The sequence below is a fragment of the Eucalyptus grandis genome, chromosome 6 (genome assembly GCF_016545825.1).
Source record: "Eucalyptus grandis isolate ANBG69807.140 chromosome 6, ASM1654582v1, whole genome shotgun sequence".
NCBI lineage: Eukaryota > Viridiplantae > Streptophyta > Magnoliopsida > Myrtales > Myrtaceae > Eucalyptus > Eucalyptus grandis.
The window spans coordinates 14,352,147-14,360,808 of record NC_052617.1 but is presented as its reverse complement, the minus strand read 5'-3'; the positions used below and the strand labels follow the sequence as shown (position 1 = coordinate 14,360,808).

At 37.3% G+C, this 8,662-nt stretch overlaps 1 long non-coding RNA gene across 1 annotated transcript; it reads left to right on the top strand.

Moving 5' to 3' along the window:
• The first annotated feature begins 1,414 nt into the window (after positions 1-1,414).
• On the top strand, positions 1,415-3,095 carry LOC120294754. The gene is made up of 2 exons (XR_005552053.1): positions 1,415-2,234; positions 2,697-3,095. It is a non-coding gene; the product is annotated as an uncharacterized LOC120294754 (long non-coding RNA).
• The last annotated feature ends 5,567 nt before the right edge of the window (positions 3,096-8,662 follow it).

Below are 8,662 nucleotides of genomic sequence, written 5' to 3'. Positions count from 1 at the left end.
GAATGGCGCCGAGCGTGGAAATCAACGGCCTCAGTTTCACGAACCCGGGGATCAACGGCCATCCTCCACCCGGGTCCGAATCCTTATCGACGACTTGTCGCTCACGCTCGATTCCGGCGATCGCTATCTTCTTATCGGGTCCAACGGCACAGTTCTTCTCAGCTCAAACCACGTCGTCTTCTGCCAAAATGTTGTTCTGGGTGTCTCTGTATCTAGTAGTGGACAAGTGCATGGCGATCTCATCATGTTAAAAGGCGTGGATCTTGGTTACCTTGTTGAATTGGCTTGTTGGTGAAGCTGCTTTATCACATAGAATTTGAGTTTGGTGGTTGAAGTATTTGGATTTCAGTAGCTGGAGATAGTGATTTGATTTCAAGAGAAAGTTGGGTTTATTTTTAAAGAGAGTGGAATGAATGATTTCTCATGCGAAATATTGTCGATATCCATTGGGACATTGGAAGATTGGGGCGATGTTTTTGAAATGGTGATTCGGAGAGAGTGTATATTTTGGCAAAATTAAATCATGGGCACTTGCAGTTTTCTCATTCGAGAATAGTAATGTAAAGAGTCCAAAGAACCACATGACATTCTCATTTGAAGCAGTGCTTGTAGTCCTGAATTGGGGGATATGCTTTTAGTCATTTATGTGAATTCCTTACGGCTTTGCTCGTCATCGGGCGATGCTTGTAACAGGTAAGACTACTACATTGAAGATTATTAGGAGGGAAGCATATGGTGGAGCCTTACATGCTTGGCATTCTATGACACCGCATTAACATCTTCTGGGGATCTCTGTTACCTTGGAGGAGAGGTGAGTTCTCTTTTGTCCCGATCTCATTGTCGGACCGTACACTTCATTGTGATGCTACGTTTGCATTGATGGTGACTCTGAAAAGTTATTGCATTGATGGTGACTCTGAAAAGTTGTTGATTTCGATTCTGATATATGTTATCTTCTGCTTTTTATGATGAGTTGTATGCTACGACTCGGCATTCTGCTATTGGTGATTAAGGTAGAGATTAAGTCTGTTGGGATTATCTTCCTTCTCCGGTAAGCTATACAATTCCCGATATAATTGTTCCTTGTTTCCTTTCTTGTCCTTTTCATTCCACAGTGGAGACGAGACGTTGCTTTTGCGGGCATTGAAGTTCCTAAACAGATGGATGTCTCTGTTGAGAAAATGATTTTTGGGGTGGCAGGAATAGATCCACAAAGAAGAGCTGAGCTAATCAAGGTGAAACGATAACTTTCAGGACAGAAAATGATTTGAGACAGCCTTTTTTTTTCACAAAAAGAAAAATGCTGAATTTTGAAGTATATACAAAGGGGAAAACTTCAAGTAAGGATCTGAAATATGATTGTTTAGAACTTAAAGTAAATATTTTTTTAAATAAGAGCTTGAAATGATCAACATAATTTCAAATAAAGGCCTCAGTGAGGGCTCACGCATCTCGCAAGCACTTTTCAAGTTACTATTAAGGGCATTTTAGTCCAAGGGTTTTTTTCTTTATTTATTCTCTATTCTTCTTCTTTCTTCTTCCTACAGCTGACTCTCCAATTCATCTTCTTTCTTTCCCTCCTTTTCTTCTTCCTTAGCATGCTGAACGAAACTCCTTCGCCATGAACAAAAGCACAAAGTAGAATCGATATCCAAGTCGGTTTAAATCAACTAGTAAAAAGAGTCTCGACTGAATAGTAGCAGAAGGAAGAATTATCAATAAGTCAAAAATGATTATGTCTCTTTGTGCTTACAACCAAAGATTGATATGAACCAAGAGAAGCAAAAATTGAAATTCTCAACCATTTCGAGTCAAAGATGGATTGGAATGGAGACAAAGAATTATGTCCTATTGTGCTTACAACCAAACCAAAAAAAAAAAAATGTATGGACCCGAAATTCGCTGAAAATTAAAGAGGTGAAGGAGAATTGTTTGTTTATATAGGATGGGATGTTTGTGGGAGGTGGGAAAATTCTGTAAAAAGATGTTTATGGCCTCCTCTCGATGATGATCGCTCTTCCTCAAGTGCACACTCACACATGAGTCCTTCCTATTGCCTTCCCTAGCTCTCACCACCTAAAGCATCGACTGCTCGCCGCCACTCCGGTACATTCTCCGCGGAAACGTGATGGAGCTGAGTGACGAACGACTCATGGGGTTTCACTGGCAAACTGGGGCTTCCGGTTCCACGGGAGGACTGACTAGGTTCTTCTTGACGGATTCGGGGAGGCTTTGTACGTGATTGCCTTCTCTTGCAAATATAGTTGGTGTGATTTTTCATTTTTCTTTCATTTTAGGAAAAAAGTTAAGCACCAGGTGAAAGCAAGAAAAAAAAAAAACCGAAGAGATGATGAAGGAAGAAGATGAATAGAGAAAAAAAAAAAAAAAAGCATGTGGACGAAAATACCTCTATCATTATGGCATGTGAGATGCACCTGCTTTGTCAAATCCTCAATTGTGACTACATTATTACTTGAAGCCCTTATTTGAGACTGTGTTAATCACTTCAAGCTTTCATTTGAAGCAATGCTTATTTTGGGTAATAAAATACCTACACTTCAAGCTCTTGTTTGAAATTTTCCTTATACCAAATGTATATGCTAGGCATTAATAAAGCTTATGGAAAAAGTAGGTATGCCATGATTTATATTATTATTTAAGAGAAAGTAGGATGACTTGGTCATTTGATTGTATAGGTTCTAGACGTTGATTTATCCTGGAGAATGCACTAGGTTTCTGATGGGCCGAGAAGGCGAGTGCAAATCTGTACGTGAGTCCTCAAGCCAATCAAGGTCCCTGTACCTTTTGATTCATTCAAGCACAGAGCCCGATTGTTCTTTATTTTAAAGATGATGCTCTGTTATTACGTTTTTGGATTTGAAAGTTGTTGTTTACATTTGCAAGTTTTGGCTTTTGGGTATTTATGTATCGCATCCTTCCAGAAGTTAGTGCTTCTTCTTGATGAGATAACAGTGGACCTCAGTGTGTTAGCAAGGGCTGATCTTTTGAAGTTCCGCAGAAAGGAATGTGAACAGACAGGATCGATAATTATCCACGCCACCCATATTTTTTATGGCCTAGATGATTGGCCCACACATATTGCATGTACTTATCTACTTCTCCACTAAAGTTCATCATTTCTCTTTCTCGGGAAGCATGGACACTTTCTAAAGCCTTTGTGTCAGTGTTGAACATCCTAATCAAACATCTCGACACGTGTTTGACACGCACTAAATGTTTTTACACGCTTCGACAGGTGATCAACAAGTGTCGAAAATCTGACATACAATGTGGAGTCTTGACACGTGATTTTGACACACACAGGTAAATTTTAAAAAAATTCAATAAATTAGGGATCAAAATATAAATATATAAAATATAAAAAGAAAAGAGAGAAAATAAACCCTTTTGATGATGAAATGTGGATTATTATTTTTTTACTTATTGTTAAATGTTAAATTTAATAATAGATTGTGGATTTCTTTTTTCCTAGTTTTATGGATTATTGAAATAAAATATAGTTGAATTTGTCAAATTAAAATAATGAATGATATTAACAAATGATGGATTAATGTTTTTGGTATAAATTCATTCTAAACTCTTTTTATTATTTATGTATTTGTTGATTTAAATAAAATTTGATTTCATAAAAATGATAATTTCTCACGTATATAACATATAACATGTCGGTGTGTCTTGTCGCATGTCGCATGTCATATGTCGTGTATCGATGTAGGTGTTGGTGATGGTACTACATCAGTGTTGGGATAAACTATAAAACTTTGTATGTCATATTCTCTGTCAAAGCAAATTTACCACTCCTTTTACTCTGGTGTATGTGGCACACGGAAAGTTGCAGCTAGCAATGCCGATTGATAAGGTCAAGGAGATCAGCAAACTGTCTCTGATGGTAACTTTTCCTTTCAAAACCGTTTCGTGTTTTTTTTTTCTTAATTTGGTCTGGATAGATGTTTGTTCTATCATGACAACTATCTTTGCAAAGGACGGTTGAGAGTTGGCTGAGGAGAGAAAGAGATGAGGAACGGCAGAGAAGGAAAGAGAGGAAGGCAAAAGGTCTCCTGAGTAGGAACAGCAAATTGATGGAAGCCAGATCACCGGTGATCCGGCTCTTGTTGCTGCACGGCCGTTGAATAATGGTCGGGCAGGTGGAAGGTTGCACTCTTACCACTGCTGGTGAAGAAAGTTGCTTCTTCAGCTCAAACAGAGTTCTCAGACAGTAGTCGAAAACATGCATCCTTTAATCTTTCAAAGCATAATAATTTTTTCATCGATGGAAGGTTAACTTCAGAGGTTTCTGTTTGTAAAATTCTAAACGCAAGTGCACGTGTCAAACAAGTAATATAATGATGAGAAAAAGTATCGTCCCACAGAGATCGATGATTAATAAACTAATTAAATACTAAAATAGATTAATTATTAAATTTATCTAACAGATCAAAATATAATTAAGAATAAATTAAAAACGAAATTTGTAGATTAAATGCAGTAAATCGATCAAATAAATATGTTAGAGCATCCGATTTCACCATAACCACTATATATGAATTTCAGATTATTGTGGGTACAAGAACGATATCAAACATGTGATAGTGGAATTTCTTAATCAATTTACTATCCTATCTCTAGGTATAACAAACATACTCAGCTTATTAATTCACTATATCTCTATATAAATTAAAATAAACATAAATACATTAAAAACTATGAATATTCCCGGCTTACAATGAGTCTTTTGAATCACCTTATCACCGAAAGTTACACAAATAACGTTGTATATCTCTATCCACATTTAATTCATGGTTATATATTATAATGAACAATTGCATATTATCACTTCTTAGTCTCAAACATGCTCATCAAATGATTCAAGTGGTGGCCAGTCACTCAAAAACATTAAATACAATAATATATAACTTACATGAATAAAATCAATTGTAAAACATAAAAATCATGAAATTCAGTTAGGCTACATCGTAGCCCTAACAAAAGAAAATTAGAACATAGTAAAATAAGAAATAAAAATATAAATCAAACCCAGCATATTGAATCGAGAACAAGAATTCTATCACCACTTTTGTCTTTCCTTCAAAATACTTGAAAAACTCTCAGAACAAAAAAAATGATCTCATAAAAATCTCGTTGCTCTCTCGGCTCTTATTGTTCTCCTCTTTAAAGAATATCTCCAAACGCTTATAGATAACATTAGGGAACAAAATCAAGAATTTCCTGATTTGATATCCATCTTTCACTGCCCTAAAATAGGTAAAATAACTATATCAAACCTTTTCGTACTCGACTAGTCCTAATTTGGCGTCTATTGCTGGAGTCCTAATTTGGCACCGGGGGATGAATTGTATCATCCTGTCTATTGCAGGTAAAATAACTCTATCAAACCTAATTTTCTATTGCTGGAGTCCTAATTTGGCACCGGGGGATGAATTGTATCATCCTGTCTATTGCAGGTAAAATAACTCTATCAAACCTAATTTGGCACCGGGAAAGGTGTCTTTTCCTACTCGACTAGTCCTAATTTGGCACCGGAAAAGATGTTTTATTTCCATTGCTTTGTGAAGTCTCATTGGCTGTTTAGTCCGATGCAATCTTGATTGGCATTTACTTGCCAAATGACTTTGGATCTACGTGATTTGGAAGACTTGGTAGGGACTCAAGTCTTATAAGCTAGTCCATGACTCCTTCCCTAGATGATGTGGGACAAGAGAAGAGAGGGACCCCTTCCTTGCGCATGTCCGAGGACCACCGCTCAGCCGTCACACCAAAAGCCCGACTGAAATAACTCAAAACCCAAGAACTTGGCTAAACTAAAGTTGCTTAGTCCAGAAACATTCCTGCACCTTTTGGGCACCCCACATCCGAAAGAGATAATATGTCATCACCAGAATTCCTGTATAAAGAAGGAATAACTTTGACGGGATTCGAGATGCTTTAGGTAAAATGGAACATATGACAAGACCAAGCAGATGAAGGAAACCAAAGAGACTAATTGGTGACAATGATGCATAGAACACTGCTATACACACTATCTTGTCACACTGCCAAATGAGGAGCCTCTTAATAAATCCAAGTACTCCAAATTCCATAATTGTGGAGTCGTCAGATTGGATATACTTGCTCTGTCTCCTTTTGTAGCTGTAAAGCTGCATCACAATCAAGATTGAAAGAGACTGCCAAATATTTTGCATTAGGGAAGCTTTTGAGTTGTAGGCCAAGTAAAACTGAAGATCAATCAACCCGACAACCACATCTCAAAGGTGGAGAAATTGCTCAAGCTGTGTAAGAAGATAAACACGGTGATTGCATATACTTTCAATGGAAACCAAAGGTGTCTTCTCGTCCTTTCAAAGAGTTGTCTTCCTATGATCCAACATAGGAGGAGCAAAATGTAGCCAAACAATATGTAAATGGGTGTCACCAAGTGAAGTGTTAGGAGGATTGTCAAAAAAAAGCAATATACGTGCCACAAGAGTGATATACCGATAGAAACTTCTGCCCCGTTGCACCGAGAAATGACATGATCCTTCTCTCTGGAAGTTGAAAGGATATTACATTTTAGAAATGCAAATTAGAAATGCATGTCGTATAATTTAGAAAACAGTAAACAAAATCTTCTTCTATAAACCTCTACAAATGAATCTGGCATTCTGAACGGTGCTTAACTAGTCAAAAGTCCGCCACCATATCTAAATAGATAAAGGCCAGTCATTACTAGCATGCTATTAAACCAGTGGCTAATCAATTTTTATGCAGAAATTATATATAGATGTAGGGGAATCTGTTTGGGAAGTAAGAAGCCCCTTTGACATCTCTTCATCTGCAAAGAATTCTCGATGTGAAAACACAGAGACAAAGGGCTGATCTTTGAATAGGAAAAAGAGTGGATCAATAGGGTCCCAAATGAATTGGTTTATTTGAAAAAGCCTTGTTTTTTGGAAGATCTATCTTGTGTCAAGTAGTACATGGTTCCACTATGCAAGAACTCTAAATCATTCTCTTGAAGCTCCTCCATTTCATGTTAAATGATCCGTTTGCTTCAAAATGACCTAGCCTAATAGGGAAATCCCAATGAATTTGGCTTTTCGATGCTATCAAATAGAAAGCCCCAAGGGCGCCATATTCTAGGAGCCCAAACTATGTGATTGAATAAGTCCTGCTCTATCTCGTTGCGGGTCGAGGACTCCTTCTCCTTCCCCTTCTTCAAACTCCGATTCGTATTTTCATAAAGAAATCTCTGATCAACGATAGAACAAGATCCATTTTGCATCATATCTAAGGGATTCCTTGGTTTCTCCATGAGGAAATTTAAAGGGTGTGTTCCTGAAACGAAAGGGAGGAGTCTTGAGCATATTCAAGCAGCCATCAACAAAGAATGAAAATGGCAGTACTCTCAAGTCATTTACTCAAAAGAGAACAGCAAGTGATGCTCAAACTCGACAAAAGGGACGGCTCGTTCAAACCGAGCATGATGATGGTCTAGGGAGTTCACCAGCTATCATTTCGGTTTGACCAGAAGGTGAGCCTGAAGCGAAACGAGCTATGGTACCGCACGACATTCTTGGGCGAACGTCAAGCGCAGCCTCGCCTCCTTGCGTCCTTCGGCCAACGATCCTCTCTCTGTTTTGTCCTGAAGCTAACATCCAAGCGAGGGAAGGAGGAGGAAGGAGGAAGAAGAGGGAGCTGGGCCGCGGAAGAAGAAAGGTGGGTCGTGCCTGGGAAATATAAGGAACAGAAGCAGGCTAGGCCACAAGAGGAAGGGGGGAAGAAAGGGAAAAGAAGGAGGGGCCGGGCTAAGGCTGGCCCTAGCCCTGCCCAGCTGCGTTTTTATTTTTTGTTAATTTTTTTTATAATCTTAATTTTTAAAATTATTTTTAGAATTTTTAATACTAGTAATGCAAATGTTCCTAATGTCTATATGCAATACAATTTAACGAAAACGCGATGCATTTTAATGAAAATTATTTATTTTACTTTTTAGTTATTTATAGAGACTAATACCTAATTTTCTATACGACTAAGTCCTAAATAAAAAGGGCAAAATTTAGATGTCAAAAACAGACAGGAACATTTTTTTTTTCATTTGATAGAACGACAGTAATCAATCGGTTCATTTATTAAGTGGTTCTATTATGGGAAAGAGATGACAATATTGTTCATAGAACTAACATAATTACGGGAGAGTGATTGTAATACTGAAGTTGATAGTGAATAAGTAAACATAATTTTTTTTTTTTTGTGAACTTGAATATTGCACGTAAGTCTTTGCGCAACAACGAAGTTTGTGAGGTTTTAGTCAATGCACGTCAGTCCCATCCCTAGAAATTATCAAATTGCTTTCTTTCTTTCATAACGTGTTACACCATCCAAGAAGCACTAACTCTTGTCTTTCCTTTTAATTTTGTTATACAAGTTAATATTCACTTTAATAGTCTATCTTTGTTACCAATTTTGTTAACTGACACTTGTGGAATATTGGCTTTGAAAATAAAATTGAATGCCAATGCCTCACTTGAAAGGGTTTTGGTTCAATTTAGAGTACATCACATTCAAATCGATTATTTTCTTAATGAACTAAAATTGATTCCTAAAGAGTCAATTTGCCAAGAAAAGTTAAATTTGAAAACTGCAG